Source organism: Cherax quadricarinatus, chromosome 3 (assembly GCF_038502225.1).
Source record: "Cherax quadricarinatus isolate ZL_2023a chromosome 3, ASM3850222v1, whole genome shotgun sequence".
Lineage (NCBI taxonomy): Eukaryota > Metazoa > Arthropoda > Malacostraca > Decapoda > Parastacidae > Cherax > Cherax quadricarinatus.
Window position 1 is genome coordinate 66544476 of NC_091294.1, and position 23360 is coordinate 66567835.

The following is a 23360-nucleotide window of genomic DNA, read 5'->3' on the forward strand; positions in this document are numbered from 1 at the left end:
CCCTCGCATTCACTTCTCTTACAACCCCATCTATAAATATATTGAACAACCACGGTGACATCACACATCCTTGTCTAAGGCCTACTTTTACTGGGAAATAATCTCCCTCTTTCCTACATACTCTAACTTGAGCCTCACTATCCTCGTAAAAACTCTTCACTGCTTTCAGTAACCTACCTCCTATACCATACACCTGCAACATCTGCCACATTGCCCCCCTATCCACCCTGTCATATGCCTTTTCCAAATCCATAAATGCCACAAAAACCTCTTTAGCCTTATCTAAATACTGTTCACCTATATGTTTCACTGTAAACACCTGGTCCACACACCCCCTACCTTTCCTAAAGCCTCCTTGTTCATCTGCTATCCTACTCTCCGTCTTACTCTTAATTCTTTCAATAATAACTCTACCATACACTTTACCAGGTATACTCAACAGACTTATCCCCCTATAATTTTTGCACTCTCTTTTATCCCCTTTGCCTTTATACAAAGGAACTATGCATGCTCTCTGCCAATCCCTAGGTACCTTACCCTCTTCCATACATTTATTAAATAATAGCACCAACCACTCCAAAACTATATCCCCACCTGCTTTTAACATTTCTATCTTTATCCCATCAATCCCAGCTGCCTTACCCCCTTTCATTCTACCCACTGCCTCACGAACTTCCCCCACACTCACAACTGGCTCTTCCTCACTCCTACAAGATGTTATTCCTCCTTGCCCTATACACGAAATCACAGCTTCCCTATCTTCATCAACATTTAACAATTCCTCAAAATATTCCCTCCATCTTCCCAATACCTCTAACTCTCCATTTAATAACTCTCCTCTCCTATTTTTAACTGACAAATCCATTTGTTCTCTAGGCTTCCTTAACTTGTTAATCTCACTCCAAAACTTTTTCTTATTTTCAACAAAATTTGTTGATAACATCTCACCCACTCTCTCATTTGCTCTCTTTTTACATTGCTTCACCACTCTCTTAACCTCTCTCTTTTTCTCCATATACTCTTCCCTCCTTGCATCACTTCTACTTTGTAAAAACTTCTCATATGCTAACTTTTTCTCCCTTACTACTCTCTTTACATCATCATTCCACCAATCGCTCCTCTTCCCTCCCGCACCCACTTTCCTGTAACCACAAACTTCTGCTGAACACTCTAACACTACATTTTTAAACCTACCCCATACCTCTTCGACCCCATTGCCTATGCTCTCATTAGCCCATCTATCCTCCAATAGCTGTTTATATCTTACCCTAACTGCCTCCTCTTTTAGTTTATAAACCTTCACCTCTCTCTTCCCTGATGCTTCTATTCTCCTTGTATCCCATCTACCTTTTACTCTCAGTGTAGCTACAACTAGAAAGTGATCTGATATATCTGTGGCCCCTCTATAAACATGTACATCCTGAAGTCTACTCAACAGTCTTTTATCTACCAATACATAATCCAACAAACTACTGTCATTTCGCCCTACATCATATCTTGTATACTTATTTATCCTCTTTTTCTTAAAATATGTATTACCTATAACTAAACCCCTTTCTATACAAAGTTCAATCAAAGGGCTCCCATTATCATTTACACCTGGCACCCCAAACTTACCTACCACACCCTCTCTAAAAGTTTCTCCTACTTTAGCATTCAGGTCCCCTACCACAATTACTCTCTCACTTGGTTCAAAGGCTCCTATACATTCACTTAAAGAGGGACATTAAAAAGGGGATAAGAAAAGCTAAAAGGGACTATGAAATTAAAGTTGCTAGGGATTCTAAAACTAACCCAAAAAGTTTTTTCCAGGTATATAGAACAAAAGTCAGAGATAAGATAGGTCCCCTTAAAAATAACTATGGGCATCTTACTGACAAAGAGAATGAAATGTGCTCGATTTTAAATAATTATTTTCTCTCGGTTTTTACACAGGAAGACACTAATAATATTCCGGTAATTAATTTTTATAGTGGATCAGAAGAAGATAAATTATGTAACATCACAGTCACTAGTGAAATGGTTGTGAAGCAGATAGACAGACTGAAGCAAAATAAGTCACCGGGTCCTGATGAGGTTTTTTCAAGGGTTCTTAAGGAATGCAAAATGGAAGTCTGTGAACCATTAACTAATATTTTTAATTTATCTCTTCAAACAGGTGTAGTGTCTGATATGTGGAAGATGGCTAATGTAATTCCTATTTTTAAAACAGGGGACAAGTCGTTACCGTCAAATTACCGCCCAATAAGCCTGACCTCAATTGTAGGCAAATTACTAGAGTCAATTATAGCTGAGATTATAAGAAGCCATCTCGATAAGCATAGCTTGATTAATGATACTCAGCATGGATTCACAAGAGGCCGGTCTTGTCTAACTAATTTATTAACTTTCTTCAGTAAAGCTTTTGAGGCTGTTGACCACGATAAAGAATTTGATATTATTTACTTAGATTTTAGTAAGGCATTTGATAGAGTTCCGCACCAAAGACTGTTGAAGAAAGTAGCAGCTCATGGCATTGGGGGAAGGGTGCTCTCGTGGATCGAATCATGGCTCACAGACAGGAAGCAGAGAGTGTCCATAAATGGGGTTAAATCCGAGTGGGGATCAGTAACAAGTGGCGTTCCACAGGGATCAGTCTTGGGCCCGTTGTTGTTTATAATATATATCAATGATCTTGATGAAGGAATTACTAGTGATATGAGCAAATTCGCCGATGACACGAAGATAGGTAGGATAATTGATTCAAACGTAGATGTTAGGGAACTTCAGGAGGATTTAGACAAACTCTACTCTTGGTCAGAAAAGTGGCAGATGCAGTTCAATGTAGATAAATGCAAGGTTCTGAAGCTCGGGAGTGTCCATAACCCTAGCACTTATAAGTTAAATAATGTAGAACTTAACCATACAGATTGTGAAAAGGAAAGTTAAGACACATGTGCAACATCTGGATATCTTTATTGTAGTAGACGTTTCGCCATCCAGTGGCTTTATCAATACAGATTCTAGGACATAATAGGAAGACAGTAGAACTATATACAAAAGATGAGGTAATCAGTCCCTCGGCCTTGGAGTTAGTGTTCACAGCATCGTGGTGGAGGAGAGTCTGGAGCAAAGGCAAGAAGACTGGCGCTTTTTATAGGCGTCAGTGAATGGGACGGGCAGCAGACGAGGGCAGTCACTGGTAGGCGGGATTCCCCAGTGGAAGTAGGTCCTTCCCAAAGAGATGGGTTAGTTGCAGCAGCCGTGAAGAAGGTCTTGTAGATGTCCTCTGAACCAAGATTCCATGATGTTGCAGTGTCTGACAAGTTGTGCAAGAAAGGTATAAAATACCGACAATATGAAAGTTAAGACACATGTGCAACATCTGGATATCTTTATTGTAGTAGACGTTTCGCCATCCAGTGGCTTTATCAATACAGATTCTAGGACATAATAGGAAGACAGTAGAACTATATACAAAAGATGAGGTAATCAGTCCCTCGGCCTTGGAGTTAGTGTTCACAGCATCGTGGTGGAGGAGAGTCTGGAGCAAAGGCAAGAAGACTGGCGCTTTTTATAGGCGTCAGTGAATGGGACGGGCAGCAGACGAGGGCAGTCACTGGTAGGCGGGATTCCCCAGTGGAAGTAGGTCCTTCCCAAAGAGATGGGTTAGTTGCAGCAGCCGTGAAGAAGGTCTTGTAGATGTCCTCTGAACCAAGATTCCATGATGTTGCAGTGTCTGACAAGTTGTGCAAGAAAGGTATAAAATACCGACAATATGAAAGTTAAGACACATGTGCAACATCTGGATATCTTTATTGTAGTAGACGTTTCGCCATCCAGTGGCTTTATCAATACAGATTCTAGGACATAATAGGAAGACAGTAGAACTATATACAAAAGATGAGGTAATCAGTCCCTCGGCCTTGGAGTTAGTGTTCACAGCATCGTGGTGGAGGAGAGTCTGGAGCAAAGGCAAGAAGACTGGCGCTTTTTATAGGCGTCAGTGAATGGGACGGGCAGCAGACGAGGGCAGTCACTGGTAGGCGGGATTCCCCAGTGGAAGTAGGTCCTTCCCAAAGAGATGGGTTAGTTGCAGCAGCCGTGAAGAAGGTCTTGTAGATGTCCTCTGAACCAAGATTCCATGATGTTGCAGTGTCTGACAAGTTGTGCAAGAAAGGTATAAAATACCGACAATATGAAAGTTAAGACACATGTGCAACATCTGGATATCTTTATTGTAGTAGACGTTTCGCCATCCAGTGGCTTTATCAATACAGATTCTAGGACATAATAGGAAGACAGTAGAACTATATACAAAAGATGAGGTAATCAGTCCCTCGGCCTTGGAGTTAGTGTTCACAGCATCGTGGTGGAGGAGAGTCTGGAGCAAAGGCAAGAAGACTGGCGCTTTTTATAGGCGTCAGTGAATGGGACGGGCAGCAGACGAGGGCAGTCACTGGTAGGCGGGATTCCCCAGTGGAAGTAGGTCCTTCCCAAAGAGATGGGTTAGTTGCAGCAGCCGTGAAGAAGGTCTTGTAGATGTCCTCTGAACCAAGATTCCATGATGTTGCAGTGTCTGACAAGTTGTGCAAGAAAGGTATAAAATACCGACAATATGAAAGTTAAGACACATGTGCAACATCTGGATATCTTTATTGTAGTAGACGTTTCGCCATCCAGTGGCTTTATCAATACAGATTCTAGGACATAATAGGAAGACAGTAGAACTATATACAAAAGATGAGGTAATCAGTCCCTCGGCCTTGGAGTTAGTGTTCACAGCATCGTGGTGGAGGAGAGTCTGGAGCAAAGGCAAGAAGACTGGCGCTTTTTATAGGCGTCAGTGAATGGGACGGGCAGCAGACGAGGGCAGTCACTGGTAGGCGGGATTCCCCAGTGGAAGTAGGTCCTTCCCAAAGAGATGGGTTAGTTGCAGCAGCCGTGAAGAAGGTCTACAATAAAGATATCCAGATGTTGCACATGTGTCTTAACTTTCATATTGTCGGTATTTTATACCTTTCTTGCACAACTTGTCAGACACTGCAACATCATGGAATCTTGGTTCAGAGGACATCTACAAGACCTTCTTCACGGCTGCTGCAACTAACCCATCTCTTTGGGAAGGACCTACTTCCACTGGGGAATCCCGCCTACCAGTGACTGCCCTCGTCTGCTGCCCGTCCCATTCACTGACGCCTATAAAAAGCGCCAGTCTTCTTGCCTTTGCTCCAGACTCTCCTCCACCACGATGCTGTGAACACTAACTCCAAGGCCGAGGGACTGATTACCTCATCTTTTGTATATAGTTCTACTGTCTTCCTATTATGTCCTAGAATCTGTATTGATAAAGCCACTGGATGGCGAAACGTCTACTACAATAAAGATATCCAGATGTTGCACATGTGTCTTAACTTTCATATTGTCGGTATTTTATACCTTTCTTGCACAACTTGTCAGACACTGCAACATCATGGAATCTTGGTTCAGAGGACATCTACAAGACCTTCTTCACGGCTGCTGCAACTAACCCATCTCTTTGGGAAGGACCTACTTCCACTGGGGAATCCCGCCTACCAGTGACTGCCCTCGTCTGCTGCCCGTCCCATTCACTGACGCCTATAAAAAGCGCCAGTCTTCTTGCCTTTGCTCCAGACTCTCCTCCACCACGATGCTGTGAACACTAACTCCAAGGCCGAGGGACTGATTACCTCATCTTTTGTATATAGTTCTACTGTCTTCCTATTATGTCCTAGAATCTGTATTGATAAAGCCACTGGATGGCGAAACGTCTACTACAATAAAGATATCCAGATGTTGCACATGTGTCTTAACTTTCATATTGTCGGTATTTTATACCTTTCTTGCACAACTTGTCAGACACTGCAACATCATGGAATCTTGGTTCAGAGGACATCTACAAGACCTTCTTCACGGCTGCTGCAACTAACCCATCTCTTTGGGAAGGACCTACTTCCACTGGGGAATCCCGCCTACCAGTGACTGCCCTCGTCTGCTGCCCGTCCCATTCACTGACGCCTATAAAAAGCGCCAGTCTTCTTGCCTTTGCTCCAGACTCTCCTCCACCACGATGCTGTGAACACTAACTCCAAGGCCGAGGGACTGATTACCTCATCTTTTGTATATAGTTCTACTGTCTTCCTATTATGTCCTAGAATCTGTATTGATAAAGCCACTGGATGGCGAAACGTCTACTACAATAAAGATATCCAGATGTTGCACATGTGTCTTAACTTTCATATTGTCGGTATTTTATACCTTTCTTGCACAACTTGTCAGACACTGCAACATCATGGAATCTTGGTTCAGAGGACATCTACAAGACCTTCTTCACGGCTGCTGCAACTAACCCATCTCTTTGGGAAGGACCTACTTCCACTGGGGAATCCCGCCTACCAGTGACTGCCCTCGTCTGCTGCCCGTCCCATTCACTGACGCCTATAAAAAGCGCCAGTCTTCTTGCCTTTGCTCCAGACTCTCCTCCACCACGATGCTGTGAACACTAACTCCAAGGCCGAGGGACTGATTACCTCATCTTTTGTATATAGTTCTACTGTCTTCCTATTATGTCCTAGAATCTGTATTGATAAAGCCACTGGATGGCGAAACGTCTACTACAATAAAGATATCCAGATGTTGCACATGTGTCTTAACTTTCATATTGTCGGTATTTTATACCTTTCTTGCACAACTTGTCAGACACTGCAACATCATGGAATCTTGGTTCAGAGGACATCTACAAGACCTTCTTCACGGCTGCTGCAACTAACCCATCTCTTTGGGAAGGACCTACTTCCACTGGGGAATCCCGCCTACCAGTGACTGCCCTCGTCTGCTGCCCGTCCCATTCACTGACGCCTATAAAAAGCGCCAGTCTTCTTGCCTTTGCTCCAGACTCTCCTCCACCACGATGCTGTGAACACTAACTCCAAGGCCGAGGGACTGATTACCTCATCTTTTGTATATAGTTCTACTGTCTTCCTATTATGTCCTAGAATCTGTATTGATAAAGCCACTGGATGGCGAAACGTCTACTACAATAAAGATATCCAGATGTTGCACATGTGTCTTAACTTTCAACAATACCGACAGGTTGTTAGGTAAGTATTGAATAACAGTTGTCTAACTGTTGCATATGTGTCTTACCTAACAACCTGTCGGTATTGTATACCATTTTGATGTTCATCTTGTCAGACACTGCAACACATGGCATCTTGGTACAGAAAACACCTTGGACAAGCTTTTCAAGTGAGAAGTGTTGGATCTGAGAGGGACATGACCTCTCAGTGGTTACATTCTCACTACTACTACATACTACTACTACTACTACTACTACTCTGCACCTCTCCTTCCGACAGTATTTAAGTCTCCGCACTGTCGCTTGATCTTCAGATAGTTCCTGACTATGGAACTGAACTTCTCCAGGCCGAGGGACTGACAACCTCAAATTCTACGACTACAAGGGTGATGGACTGATTACATCGTCTTCACATCTCTACTGTTCCTGCCTACTTTCTGTATTCGACTGAAGAAGCCTACTGTGTAGGCGAAACGTTTCGGAATAAAGTTGTCTAACTGTTGCACATGCGTAAATGTTCATTGAGGCGGGTGTCGAGGTTTCTTGCTGTTTCACCTACATAAATCTTGTCACAGCCTCCACAGGGTATAGTGTAAACTCCTGCATTGACTGGTTCGTGGTGCTTGGATTTTGTCCTTTTGAAGTGCTAGAAGCGATGGCGACTCTGGTGTTAGCTTGTGAAAGTACTTTTGAGACGTTCAGTGCAACCTGGCTGTTGGGAAGAATTATAACTTTGTTGGGAGTGGTGTTGGTGCGTGGAGAATTAATGATCTGAAGAGCTCTTTTCTTGCAGTCTTTGATGAAAAAGGAAGGAAAATGTAACTCAGTGAATGTTTGGTGAATGTATGTACATTCCTCGTCAAGAAACTCAGGACTACAAATTCGGTATGCTCTTAGGAAAAACCCGATGATGATGCCTCTTTTGGTCTTGGTATCTTGACTGGAATAGAAGTGTGTGAGATCATTTTTATTGGTGGGTTTCCGATAAACTTGAAATCTTAGGTTGTTGTCTACTTTGTGAATGAGGACGTCGAGGAAAGGTAGCTTGTCATTGGACTCTTCTTCTAGTGTAAACTGGATCGCCGGTTCAACTGCGTTGAGCCTTGCCTGAAGATTCCGTACATCAAAACGTTTGGGAGTTATTACGAGGACGTCGTCCACGTAACGTAACCAAGTGACGCTTGAAGGGATGATGTTGGCGAAGTGTTCGGACTCTAGGTGTTCCATGTATAAGTTGGCTAGGACGGCACTGATGGGGGACCCCATTCCCATGCCGTAGGTTTGTTTGTAGAGCTTGTTATTGAAAGAAAAACAGTTGAAATTAACACAGAGTTCAATCAAGTCAACAAAATCTCCGGGAGGTAGAGGAAGATTAAGGTCCTGATTGACTTTACGTCGTAGAACCTCGATGGCTTTTTTGGTAGGTACTTTTGTGAAGAGGGAAGTCACGTCCAAACTGCTTAGTTTCTTGTTACGGATGGAGAGGTTTCGGATGCGGTTGAGAAGGTCGCCTGAGTGTTTAAGATGAGCGGGGCTGATGGTCCCCAGAAGGCAGGAAAGATGTTTGGCAAGAACTCCGGCTAGTTTGTGTGGAGCACTGCCTATTCCTGACGTGATTGGTCTGAGAGGAATATTGTGTTTATGGGTCTTGGGTAAACCATACATGTGTGCTGGTTTAGGGTTGCTTGGTAACAAGTACAGAAGTTTCTTCCCTTCTCTAGTGCGTTTGAGTATTTGTCTGGTTTTGTATAGAAAATCTTTGGTGAGCGTCTCCCACTGTTGAGTGCTGATGGGTTCGTATGTAGATTGATCATTCAAAAGGTCCATCATTTTAGTGTTGTAGTCACTGGTGTTGAGTATGACGACTCCACCTCCTTTGTCGGCGGTGGTGACGATAATGTTGGGGTCGTTGGCGAGGTCCTTAAGGGCAGTGATGTATCGTCTAGGAAGATTAGAAGAAGAAGGTTCACATAAAGCTGCAGTGAGAAGGCCCTGTATATAACCCTTCTGGAAGTTGCTGTCACTGTGTCTATGGTTCCTGGTAACTAGATTGAGTTGATAGTTAGGTTTGCGTATGTTGGTGGTAAATTTGAGTCCCAGACTCAGTGCTTGTTTCTCGTAGTCGGTTAAGGTGCGTGACGATAAGTTGTTTATCAGGGATTCGCGTCCCATTTCCTTCCATCGACTGTTAGTGCAGAGGTACTGAAGTTTGCGATTGAGTTTGATCTTCTGTTGGAGGTTAGCTGTGGTGACTGTGCTGAGAATATGCTCAGCAGTGTGTTGGTCAATCTGAAGATTGGCCCTCATATTCCTTGCAGTTTCAAAGGTTTCCTTAGCGATGTTAGAAAGTTCTTCGGCACATTCAGTTAAGTAAGCTTGGGTAGCTGGAGAGAAGGGGTGCTTGGAGTTGGAGAGTTGTGCAGGAGTAGACTTAGGGATCACCTTCTCTGCCAGGCAATCTTGTAGGAAGTTGTGTCTGTTGCGATAGCTGCAAGAAAAGAACTCTTCAGATCATAAATTCTCCACGCATCAACACCACTCCAAGCAAAGTAATAATTCTTCCCAACAGTCAGGTTGCACTGAACGTCTCAAAAGTACTTTCACAAGCTAACACCAGAGTCGCCATCGCTTCTAGCACTTCAATAAAGGATTAACCAGGACAAAATCCAAGCACCACGAACCAGTCAATGCAGGAGTTTACACTATACCCTGTGGAGGCTGTGACAAGATTTACGTAGGTGAAACAGCAAGAAACCTCGACACCCGCCTCAATGAACACATTTACGCATGTAGGAACGATAACTTGAACAACGCCTGTGTACAACACCGAAATTCCACCAATCATCTCATGAAATTCAGAGACGCCCAATTAGTGATCAAAGAAACTAATTTCCGCAGACGCAAGTGCCTCGAATCAGCACTGATCGCTGTTTCGAATACAATTAAACAAAACAACGGCAGCTTCACCATCTCCGAAGTCTTAGCAAGAATCCTCCTGAAAACAGTAAACCCTGCCATCACATAGTCTCTCCTGTTATACTACACAAAGCACATTACAGAGAGTGAACACTGAAACAAGCTGCCTCTTTCCAGTCTATATTTGTCCAACCTATTTTTATGTTACCCAAGTAATAGCTTTTATATCCTTTTACTCATGTACGAATTAATTGCTCTACCATATTGTATTACTTTTGTCACTACTACTACCACTACTACTACTACTACCACCACTAGTGAACATCGAAATGGTACCTCACTAGTATTACACCTCACTCTGAGCCTTTATATACCCTCTGTGTCCATGTATTGTTTGTAATGGCTTGATAAAGCTCCTGGAGAGCGAAACGTTGCCACAATAAATGTCACATTAGTTGCACTTGTGTCCTTTTACTTTACATATTGTCGGTAATTCTACCAACTTTATTACAATTTTTCTTTTGGGGATGGTGATGACTTTGCTTAAAGAGGTGTTAGTGCGTGGTAAATTGATGGAAAAAGAACAGGAAATTGTAGTTCAGTGAAGGCTTGGTGAATGTATGTACAATCCTAGTCAAGAAACTCTAGGCTGCAAAATCGGTATGCTCTTAAGAACAATCCGATGACGATGCCTAGTTTGGTCTTAGTATCTTGGCTGGAGTAGAAGTGTGTGAGATCGTTTTTTTTATTTTCAGGCTTTCTGTAAACTTGAAATTTAAGAGTGTTATTCACTTTATGAATAAAGACGATGAGAAATAACTTGTCATTGGACTCTTTTTCAAGTGTGAATTGTGTGGCCCGGTTCTGCTTTGTTGAGTTTTATCTATATGTCAAGTACACTGAAACGTTTGGTAGTTTATTATGAAGACGTTGTGCACATAACGTAACCTTGTAACGTCGGTGCATAAGATGTTGGCGAAGCGTTCAGCTTCTAGGTGTTCCATGCTTAAGTTGGTTATGACGGAGCTGGGTGCTAGGTATTAAGTGTAAAAGTTTTCATGCTTCATTAGTGCATGAGTATATGTCTCGTTTTGAATAGGAAGTCCTCGGTGTCGCTCACATTTGTGTGTTAATGGGCTAGTGTGTAGCCTCGTCATTCAAGAGATCCATCATATAGGCGGCGGCGACGGCAGCAGCAGCAGCAGCAGCAGCAGCAGCAGCAGCAGCAGCAGTAGCAGCAGCAGCAGCAGCAGCAGCAGCAGCAGCAGCAGCAGCAGCAGCAGCAGCAGCAGCAGCAGCAGCAGTAGGAGTGGAGGTAACTCTAAGTTGCTATGTGATGACATGTCAGCATAGTTGCTGATCCTCCTTTACATGTGTTGCATAGATTAGCTGAGTATCATAGTACCATCCATGTGTTTATATAGAAGATCCCTATTAGGCCGAGTGACTGTATGACGTCACGGGATACAGCATGAGTGAGTGAGATGCGCTGCCTCGTCCTTACTGTGCGCTTAGACATACGAAGGCAGGCAGGCAGGCTGGGCCCACCTTCCTTACCACAGTCTGACAATACATATCGTTACCATCCAACAAGTGTGTTTACCTTCAACCATCATATCTCCTACCGAACCCCCACGACAGACAGGGTTTATTTTTGTTAGTAAAATTCTGGCCCAGAAATGACGAAGGAACATTTTTGTTTAATGGTGTCTAAAATGGCGATTAAAAATGACAAAATATTTACGCCTGCTGAAGTTTGCTTCTTTGATCACTGGGAGAGCAACACTGAATTTCATGAGATGGTTGGAAGACTTTCTGTACTACACACATGCCTTGTTCAAGTTTTTGCATGCATTTCATTCATCACATTGAGACGTGTTTGAAGATTACGTGCTGCTTCATCAACGTACACCTTGTCACATCCTCCGCAAGCAATTGTATAAACACCTGCATTGATTGGTGCTATGTTCTTCACTTTGGTCTGGGTCAGGACTTTGATGGATGTAGTGGTTGCAATGGCGACTCTAATGTTGGCTTGTGCAAGTACTTTGGAGACATTCAGTGCAACTTGGATGTTGGGAAAGCTTATGGCATTATTTAAAGTGGTATTAGTGCGTAGTGAACTAGTGATAACGAAAAATTTGATGACGATGCCTCATTTCGTCTTGGTATCTTGGCTGGAGTAAGATAAGATAAGATTTCGTCCTGATTTTTAACCCCGGAGGGTTAGCCACCCAGGATAACCCAAGAAAGTCAGTGCGTAATCGAGGACTGTAACTTATTTCCATTGGGGTCCTTAATCTTGTCCCCCAGGATGCGACCCACACCAGTCGACTAACACCCAGGTACCTATTTGCTGCTAGGTGAACAGGACAACAGGTGAAAGGGAACGTGTCGAAATGTTTACACCCGCCGGGAATCGAACCCGGGCCCTCCGTGTGTGAAGCGGGAGCTTTAGCCACCAGGCCACCGTTTTTGTTTGTAGGCTTTCTGTTAACTTGGAATTTAAGGGTGTTATTCACTTTATGAATAAAGACGATGAGAAGTGGTAACCTGCCGTTCAATTTTCTTTAAGCGTGAAGTAGATAGCCGGTTCCAATGTGTTATATTTTCTTTGTTGGTCTTGTTCATTCTAAGGTTTTGGAGTTATGAGGATGTCGTCCATATAGTGTAACACCAGTCTACATACTGGCCCATCAACACACAAATGTGAGAGACATCGAGGACTTCCTATTCCAAACAAGACACATACTCTTGCAGTAATAAAGAAAGAAAACTTCTACACTTAATACCTAGCAACCCCAAACTAGCACACATGTTCGGACTACATAAGACCCATAAACACAATATACCTTTTCGACCAGTCACATAAGGAATAGGTCTGGCATTACTCAGACTTGATGAACTTGTCGCCAAACACTTTTCGTGCCTCCTAGGAACTTTCAGCCCTACTCATCTATATCACTCAGGCGACTTCCTTAGGCGCATCAGAGACATCTCCTTCCGGAAGAAGAAATTAAGTAGTATGGACGTAACTTACGTCTTCAATAAGGTACCTATCTTCTCCGACGTCAATTCAATCAGGACCTAAATCTTCCACTACCTCCTGAAGTTTTTGTTGACTTCATTAAACTCTGCATTAACTTGGATTGTTTCTCTTTCATCAACAGTCTCTATAAACATATGGGATGGGAATGTGCTCTCTCATCAGCTCCGTCCTAACAAACTTAAACATGGAATACCTAGAAGCTTCGCCAACATCATACCCATCATCGTTACAAGGTTACGTTATGTAGACAACGTCTTCAGAATGATATACCAACGTTTCAGTGTACATGACCTACAGATAACTCAACAAAGCAGAACAGGCCACACAACTCACACTTGAAAAAGAGTCCAATGACAAGTTATCATTTCTCATCGTCTTTATTCATAAAGTGAATAACACTCTTAAATTCCAAATTTACAGAAAGCCTGAAAACGAAAAACGATCTCACACACTTCTACTCCAGCCAAGATACTAAGACCAAACGAGGCATCATCATCGGATTTTTTTTAAGAGCATACCGAATTTGCAGCCTAGAGTTTCTTGACTAGGAGTGTACATACTGAACTACAATTTCCTGTTGTTTTCATCAATTTAACAGGCACTAACACCTCTTTAAGCAGTGTCATCATCCTTCCCAACAGAAAAGTTGCCTTGAAAGTCTCCAAAGTACTTGCATAAACCAACACTAGAGTCGCCATTGCAACCACTACTTCCATCAAACACTTGACCCTGACCAAAGTGAAGAACCTCAAGCCAGTCAATGCAGGTGTTTACACAATTCTTTCCGGAGGCTGTGACAAGGTATATGTCGGTGAAGCAACACAATCTTCAAACAGGTCTTAATGAACACATCAATGCATGCAGAAACGACAACTTGAACAAGGCATGTGTGTAGCACAGAAAGTCCTCCAACCATTTCATCAGATTCTGTAACGCCCTCCCAGTGATCAAAGAAGAAAACTTCTGCAGTATATATATATATATATATATATATATATATATATATATATATATATATATATATATATATATATATATATATGTCGTGCCGAATATGTAAAACTGGTCAATTAGCAAGAACTCATTTAAAATTAAGTCCTTTCTAAAATTTTCTCTTATACGTTTAAAGATATATTTTTTTCATTAATGTTGATGTAAAAATTTATAATTTTGCACCAAAAGGAACTTAGAAAACTTACCTAACCTTATTATAACAAGAACAATTTATTTTAGCCTAACCCAACTAAATATATTTTAGATTTGTTTACAATAATTTAATACTAAACAAACACAGTGAAATATATTTTTTTCGTTAGGTTCAGAATGATTTTGGCGAAATTATTGCATACACAAATTTTCACTTGTCCTATATGGCAAGATGAGCGTTGCTATTTAAGCCAAGATCGCAAGTTCTGCCTATTCGGCACGACATATATATATATATATATATATATATATATATATATATATATATATATATATATATATATATATATATATATATATATATATATATATATATATATATATATATATATATGCAATAAGATCACAGTAAACAGGTGATTTCAGAATATGCAAAACAACCACTCTGAAAGAATAGAGAAATTCCAAGCGCTTTCGTGACTACTCACATTATCAAGGAACTATGAAAGTAAAGCATCCAAGGAAGCTATATAAGGGGTCTGGCCAGCACCTCACTATCAGATCCCACAACGGTTAAACACCTGACGCGCGCCGACCCAACTTGGATAGGTCCTTTGCACAACTCACCCACAAACTATTCTACCCAAGAAAATTTAAAAATTATTATTTGTCCAGTGTATTATTAAATTCTTCCCAAATTCTATAAATTGATTCTTGTTTCATAAAAAGCAGTTTTGACAATAATATGAATATTTCCTTTGGTTTATAAAAATTAGATCCATTTATAATTAATAGAATTTGGGAAGAATTTAATAATACACTGGACAAATAATAATTTTTAAATTTTCTTGGGTAGAATAGTTTGTGGGTGAGTTGTGCAAAGGACCTATCCAGTTGGGTCGGCGCGCGTCAGGTGTTTAACCGTTGTGGGATCTGATAGTGAGGTGCTGGCCAGACCCCTTATATAGCTTCCTTGGATGCTTTACTTTCATAGTTCCTTGATAATGTGAGTAGTCACGAAAGCGCTTGGAATTTCTCTATTCTTTCAGAGTGGTTGTTTTGCATATTCTGAAATCACCTGTTTACTGTGATCTTATTGCATATATATATATATATATATATATATATATATATATATATATATATATATATATATATATATATATATATATATATATATATATATATATATATATATAAATATATTACCATGAGAATCAAATAACAAGAATGTTACTCTGACTACTTCACACTAAATGCTGGAGTACCCCAGGGATCTGTCCTCTCCCCTACCCTCTACATTTCATACACTAACGACATTCCAACACCTGTATACCACAACCCCATCACACTAGCCTAGGCAGACGACATTACACAACTCATAACTCACGCCAATATAGATACACTCACACACAAAACACAAAATGAGGTCGACAGGATAGCCATCTGGGAACAAAAATGGAGGATCAAATCCAATGCAGCTAAATCCAGCATTACATATTTTAACTACAGGAAACGTGATCCTCCATTACCTGTCGAGCTCAGAACAGCTGACACCCGCACTTACATCCCCATCACACAATCTGTCACTGTCCTTGGCGTTAATCTTGACTACCTTCTTCTCTTACACGGTCATATTCACTCAATGCATGCAATAGCTAGTAAGGCCCTTGCGGGCCTCTACAAGCTGCAGCATGCCTCCCAACGCACCAAACTACACCTTTACAAATCCCTAATACGTCCTCTGATAACTTACTCTCCTCTAGCCCTCTCTCTTACAGCTAAAACAAACTTACTTAAACTGCAGCGTGTCTAGAACAAGGCGCGCGCTGGGTGCTTGATGTCAGATGGGAGGACTTCGTCACAAGCAAGTCTCTCCATGCCCAGTTAGACATCCCTGCGCTGAATCTGTACTGGAAGACGCTCAGTGACAGACAGACAAACTTGAGACACGACATGACTACTGGACCTATCTCCTTGATGAAGACATTCGCAGACCCACAAACCAACACAACCTTCTCTACTTCTTGCATGATCCTGCTCCTAACTCAATTTACAAATAACCTTCACAAATCCCTAATATCTCATCTGATAACTTACTCTCCTCTAGCCCTCTCTCTTACAGCTAAAACAAACTTACTTAAACTGCAGCGTGTCTAGAACAAGGCGCTGCGCTGGGTGCTTGATGTCAGATGGGAGGACTTCGCCACAAGCGACTCTCTCCATGCCCAATTAGACATCCCTGCGCTGAATCTGTACTGGAAGACGCTCACTGACAGACAGATAGACAAACTTGAGACACGACATGACTACTGGACCTCTCTCCTTGAAGAAGATATTCGCAGACCCACAAACCAACACAACCTTCTCTACTCCTTGCATGATCCTGCTCCTAACCCTGTTTACAAATCTTGGATTCCCTGATAGGTACCATTCTCTGACCCACGTTCGCCTTAGCTTCTGGGTTAAGACATGGCGCAGTTCTGCACTCCTCTCTAGCGCTCACCCCACCGGAGTCCCAACAGAAGAGCCTGAATTTCTCTTCTCAATATCTGTCCCACGATCGCCTTCGCTGCTGGGTTAAGCCCTGGCTCTATTTCTACGACTGAGATCACTCCTCTCCAGCGCTATTCTTCGTCTGTCCCGTCTTCCCCTCTCATCCCATTTGGGATCTTACCTGAACTTGTTCGTTCGTTCATGTACTGTTTGTAACGGCTTGACAAAGCTACTGGAGAGTGAAACGTTGCCACAATAAAAATGTCACATTAGTTGCACCTGTGTCCTTTTACTGGGACTAGTCGTACTTGACCTGGTGTGGGTTCCAAACTGGTACCGAGTACTCCAATATGGGCGTAACATACACAGTGTACAGGGTCCTGAGCGATTCCTTATTAAGATGTCGGAATGCTGTTCTGAGGTTTGCTAGGCGCCCATATGCTGCAGCATTTATGTGGTTGATGTGCGCCTCAGGAGATGTGCCTGGTATTATACTCACCCTAAGATCTTTTTCCGTGAGAGGGGCTTGTAGTCTCTGGCCCCCTAGATTGTACTCCGTCTGCAGTCTTCTTTGCCCTTTTCCAATCTTCATGACTTCGCACTTGGTGGGGTTAAACTCCTGGAACCAATTGCTGGACCAGGCCTGCAGCCTGTTCAGATCCTTTCGTAGTTCTTCCTGGTCCTCGTCTGATTGAATTCTCATCAACTTCACATCAACTGCAAACAGGGACGTTTCGGAGCCAATTCCTTCCGTCATGTTGTTCACAAATACCAGAAAGAGCACTGGTCCTAGGACTGACCCCCTGTGGAACCCCATTCATCACAGGAGCCCACTCTGACACCTCGCCACGTACCATGACTCGCTGATGTGTTCCTGACAGGTATTCCCTGATCAATTGTAGTGCCTTCCCTGTTTTATCTGCCTGGTCCTCCAGTTTTTGCACAAATCTCTTGTGTGGAACTGTGTCAAACCCCTTCTTACAGTCCAAGAAAATGAAGTCTACCCAACCCTCTCTCTTGTTTTACTGCTGTCACCCTGTCATAGACCTCCAGTAGGATTGTGATACAGGATTTCCCATCCCTGAAACTGTGTTGGCTGTTGATCAGCTCATTTCTTTCTAGGTGTTCCACCACTCTTCTTCTGATAATCTTCTCCATGACTTTGCATACTATACATGTCAGTGACACTGGTCTGTAGTTTAGTCCTTCTTGTTTGTCTCATTTTTAAAAAATTGGGACTACATTTGCTGTCTTCCATGCCTCAGGTAATCTCCCTGTTTCGATAGATGTGTTGAATATTGTTGTTAGGGGTACACATACTGCCTCTACACCCTCTCTCAGGACCCGTGGAGAGATGTTATCCGGCCCCATCTCCTTTGAGGTGTCTAGCTCACTCAGCAGCCTCTTCACTTTTTCCTCGGTTGTATATGTTGCCCAACAGTTGATGGTGTACCCAACCTCTCCGTCTTTCTGGAGTTCCTTCTGTCTCCTCTGTGAACACTTCTTTGAATCTCTTGTTGAATTCCTCACATACTTCGCGGTCGTTTCTTGTGATCTCTCCTCCTTCCTTCATTAGCCTGATTAACTGATTTCCGGGTCCTTGACAGCTGTTTTCCTCCTGATGTGGCTGTACAACAGCTTCGGGTGAGATTTGGCTTTCACTGCTATGTCATTTTCATATTGTCGTTGGGCCTCCCTTCTTACCTGTGCATAATAATTTCTGGCTCTTCGACTTCTCTCCTTATTTTCCTGGGTCCTTTGCCTTCCATACTTCTTCCATTCCCTAGCACACTTGGTTTTGGCCTCCCTGCACTTCTGAGTGAACCAGGGGCTTATCCTGGCTTTTTCATTATTCCTGTTACACTTGGTATAAACCTCTCTTCAGCTTCCTTGCATATTCTTGTCACATATTCCATCATCTCGTTTACTGACTTCCCTGCCAGTTCTGTGTGTGTGTGTACTCACCTAATTGTGGTTGGAGAGGTCGAGACTCAGCTCCTGGTCCCGCCTCTTCACTGATCGCTAATAGGTCCTCTTTCTCTCTGCTTCCTGAGCTTTTGTCATAACTCGTCTTAAAGTTATGTATGGTCCCTGCCTCCACTACTTCACTTGCTAGGCTATTCCACTTCTTGACCACTCTATGACTGAAGAAATACTTCCTAACATCCCTGTGACTTGTCTGAGTCTTCAGCTTCCAATTGTGACCTCTTGTTTGTGTGTCCCCTCTCTGAAACACCCTGTCTCTGTCCACCTTGTCTATTCCACGCAATATTTTGTATGTTATCATCTCTTCCCTGACCCTCCTATTTTCCAATGTCGTCAGTCCGATTTCCCTCAACCTTTCTTCGTAGGACATTTCCTTGAGGTCCGAAACTAGCCTTGTTGCAAACATTTGTACTTTCTCTAATTTCTTGACGTGTTTGACCGGGTATGGGTTCCAAACTGGTGCTGCATACTCCAGTATAGGCCTGACGTACACAGTGTACAGTGTCTTGAACGATTCCGTACTACGATATCGGAACGCTATTCTCAGGTTTGCTAGGCGCCTATATGCTGCAGCAGTTATCTGGTTGATGTGTGCCTCCGGAGACCTGCTCGGCGTTATGGTCACCCCAAGATGTATCTCCTTGAGCGAGGTTTTTGCAGCCTTTGTTCACCTATCCTATACTCTGTCTGCGATCTTCTTTGCCCTTCCGCAATCTTCATGACTTTGCATTTCGCAGGGTTGAATTCGGGAAGCCAGTTGCTGGATCACGTGTCCAGCCTGTCCAGGTCTCTATGCAGTACTGCTTCATCCTCATCCGATTTAATGCTTCTCATTAACTTTACATCATCTGCGAACAGGGACACTTCAGAGTCTATCCCTTCCATTATCTCATTCACATATATCAAAAATAGCACTGGTTCTAGGACTGACCCCTGTGGGACCCCGCTCGTCACAGGTGCTCACTGTGATACCTCATTACTTACCATGACTCGTTGTCTCCCTGTCAGGTATTCTCTGATCCATTGCAGTGCCCTTCCTGTTTTACACGCCTGATCCTGCCGCTTCTGCACTCATCTCTTGTGAGGAACTGTGTCGAAGGCCTTCCTGAAGCCCAGGAAAATGTAATCAACCCACCCCTCTCTCTAGTGTCTTATTTCTGTTACCTTGTCATGAAACTCCAGAAGGTTTGTGACACATGAATCCGTGCTGATTGGTGCTCCACCACTCTCCTCCTGTGTGTGTGTGTGTGTGTGTGTGTGTGTGTGTGTGTACTCGCCTAGTTGTACTCACCTAGTTGAGGTTGCGGGGGTCGAGTCCGAGCTCCTGGCCCCGCCTCTTCACTGATCGCTACTAGGTCACTCTCCCTGAGCCGTGAGCTTTATCATACCTCTGCTTAAAGCTATGTATGGATCCTGCCTCCACTACATCGCTTCCCAAACTATTCCACTTACTGACTACTCTGTGGCTGAAGAAATACTTCCTAACATCATGTGTGTGTGTGTGTGTGTGTGTGTGTGTGTGTGTGTGTGTGTGTGTGTGTGTGTGTGTGTGTGTAGGTTTTGTGTATGTGTATATATGTTTCTTGTGTGAGTGTGTACTCACCTAGTTGTGATGGCATGGTCGAGTCATAGCTCCTGGCTCCGCCTCTTCGGTGGTCGCTACTTAGTTTTCTCTCAATTCTTCATGAGGATTCGTCGAACTTCTCTTGAAGCTCTGTATGGATCCTGCCTCCACTACATCACTGGCAAGATTGTTCTACCTTCTAACACCTCTAGAACTGAATACCTCGTCACATTCCTGTGACTCATCTAAATTTTCAACTTCAGGCTATGAACCATTGTTGCCGTGTCTATTAAGCATTCAGTTCCTATCCACCCTGTCAATTCCACTCAATATTTTATGTTGTTATCATGTTCCCTTATTACTCCTGTCCTCACGTGTCGTCAGGTTGATTTTTCTTAGCCTCCCCTCGTAGGACATACCCCTTAGCTCCGGGACTAGTCTCATTGCAAACCATTGCACTTTATCTAATCTCTTGACGTCCTTAACCAGGTGGGGGTTCTATATTGGAGCTGCATACTCCAATATAGGCCTTACGTACATTGTACAACACCTTGAATTATTCCTTACTTAGGTGCTGAAACGCCTCTTTTATATTTTTGCCAAGCTCCCATATGCTGCGATAGTTATTTACACGATATGATGCTCACCCCAAGAGAGTTTTCCTTTGGTGAGTTTTGCCGCCTTTGGCCTCCTAGGCTCCATTAGCCATTTGTCGGACCTGGCTTGCAACCTATCCATATCTCCTTGCAGGCTTACCTGATCCTCATCCACGTGTATTCTCCTCATTAGCATCACACTGCCTGCATACAGGGACACCTGTGAGTCTATTCCTTCTGTCATGTCATTCACATATATTAGAAACAGCATCTGACGTAGAACTGACCCTTGTGGAACCCCACTCGATACATGAACCCACTCTAGCACCTCGTCACATGCGAATACATGTTGTTTCCTGCCTGTCAGATATTTCCTATTTCACTGCAGTACTTTCCCTGGTATTCCTGCCTGCTTGTCTAGCATTTCAATCAACCAGTCTCTTGTGTGGTACTGTATCGAAAGCCGTAGTACAGTCTCTCTCTCTCTCTCTCTCTCTCTCTCTCTCTCTCTCTCTCTCTCTCTCTCTCCCCTATTTCTGTTACCATCTCGTAGAACTCCAGTAGGTTGATAATGAAGGATTTTCCTTCCCTGAAGCCGTGCTGGTTGCCATGTACGAGGGAGTTCCTTACTAGGTGCTCCACCACTCTTCTCCTGATAATATTCTCTAACTTTACATACTGTACATGTCAGGAACACAGGTCTGTACTTTAGTGTTGCCTGTCTGTCTTTCTTAAAAATTGGGACTAAGTTTGCCGTTTTCCATACCTCAGCCAGTTGCCTTGTTTCAATAGATTAATTGAAGATTATTGTTAGTTTCACACACAGTGCATCTGCTTCTTTCGGGACCCACGGAGAGATGTCATCTGGGCCCACCTCCTTCGAGATATCTAGTTCACTTAGCAGTTTCTTCACTTCCTTCTCGGTTGTATGCAGTGAGTCTAGGACTTGCTGGTGCACCCTACCTCCTCTGTTTAGTGGAAGCCTCTCTTTCTCCACCAAAATGATCACCTGGTTCTCGACTGTTTTTACCACCATTATGTGGCTGTATAACAGCTTTGGGTCAGATTTGGCATTTGATGCTATGTCATTCTCGTATTGCTGCTGGGCCTTTTTCCTTATCCATTCATATTCATTTCTGACCCATTGGCTCTCGAGTACTTAGCCTTCAATAGTTTTTTCCAAGTTTTAGCACACTTAGCTTTGGCGTCTCCATACCTCCAAGTAAATCATGAGCTCACTCTGGTCTTCCCATTGTTTCTGTTGCCTCTTGGTAGGAGCTTCTCTGCCTCCTGCACTTTGTCGTTGTGTGTTCCATCATTTTGTTTACTGTCTTCCCCTTAAGCTCTGTTACCCACTGCATCTCATGCACAAATTGCCCCTTTTTGAAGTTTGGTTTCTCCTGTCCTTCTTGTGTTCCTTCACTCTGAATTGTTCACTCTACTATGCATTCAAGACTCACGGCCACATGATCACAAGCCCCGAGGGACATTTTATGTGTGATTTCACCTATGTCTGAACTGGTCAAGGTGAATACGAGCTTCAGCCTTGCTGGTTCAACATCTCTCTCTCTCTCTTTGATTGTATTCCTAACATCTTGGCTTTGGTTTCTTGCTGTTCAGTAGCGGGTTGTACCTTTTGGACCCCCGATTAGAAATGTTTCTCTCTGTAGTCATCAGCTTCATCTCTGACTAGTCTTTGCCTCAAAACTCCATTGGTCTTCGATGAGCAGCATAGCTCCTCCTTCCACTTCTGTTCCCCCTGTCTTTCTGCAGGATCTGATATCTGGACAGGAAGATTGCATCTGCTATCATCCCTGTGAGCCTCAACCATTCTTTCCTGCTGCTCAATACTCTTATTTGTGATGGTACACCATACCTTTAGTTTCTCTGGAACTGTATTCAGGGGGGTAGGAGTGGTTGATGCAGGCCGAGGGTGTGATGGACAAGGCTGGATATTATGGTAGGCTGGTGTTGTGGCTGGCATTGAGTGTAGTTTGTTTTTGGTTATTGTGTCTGGTTAGTGTGGGTTGATAGGGGTTGAGGGTATGCTGTTGGTGGTTCTGTAGGCAGATGTATTTGTTGTTCTCCCGAGGATGTGCTTTCCTGTCTTTAGGTAGCTACTCTGTCTCCCCTTCCTATTTCTGGCTCCTACTTACTCCATTTCTCAGTTGTTCCCATTCTTTTTGTGTTCTATCATGGTCGAGGTATACTCGCTGGTATTTTGGGGAAGACTTTAACCTCGGTTTCCTATGCAGGATCTAGTTTCATACCATTTCTGTGTTGAATGTCAATTTGATTTGGCATATCTTTTCCCTCTAGTACTAAAGTTTCTGAAAATTTGTCACTTGTCGTGTCCTTTCCTGTTACCCTGACGATGCTTTCAATCTCTCTTAATTTCCCTTGTCTTCATTTATCATATTTCTTCTGATTCATTGAGTATATGAATAATAAGATACCTCTCCCTCTCCTCATCCCATTTCATTTCCCTTCCATTTCTTGGGCCTGATTTAAGTATCACCTTGCTTGTTT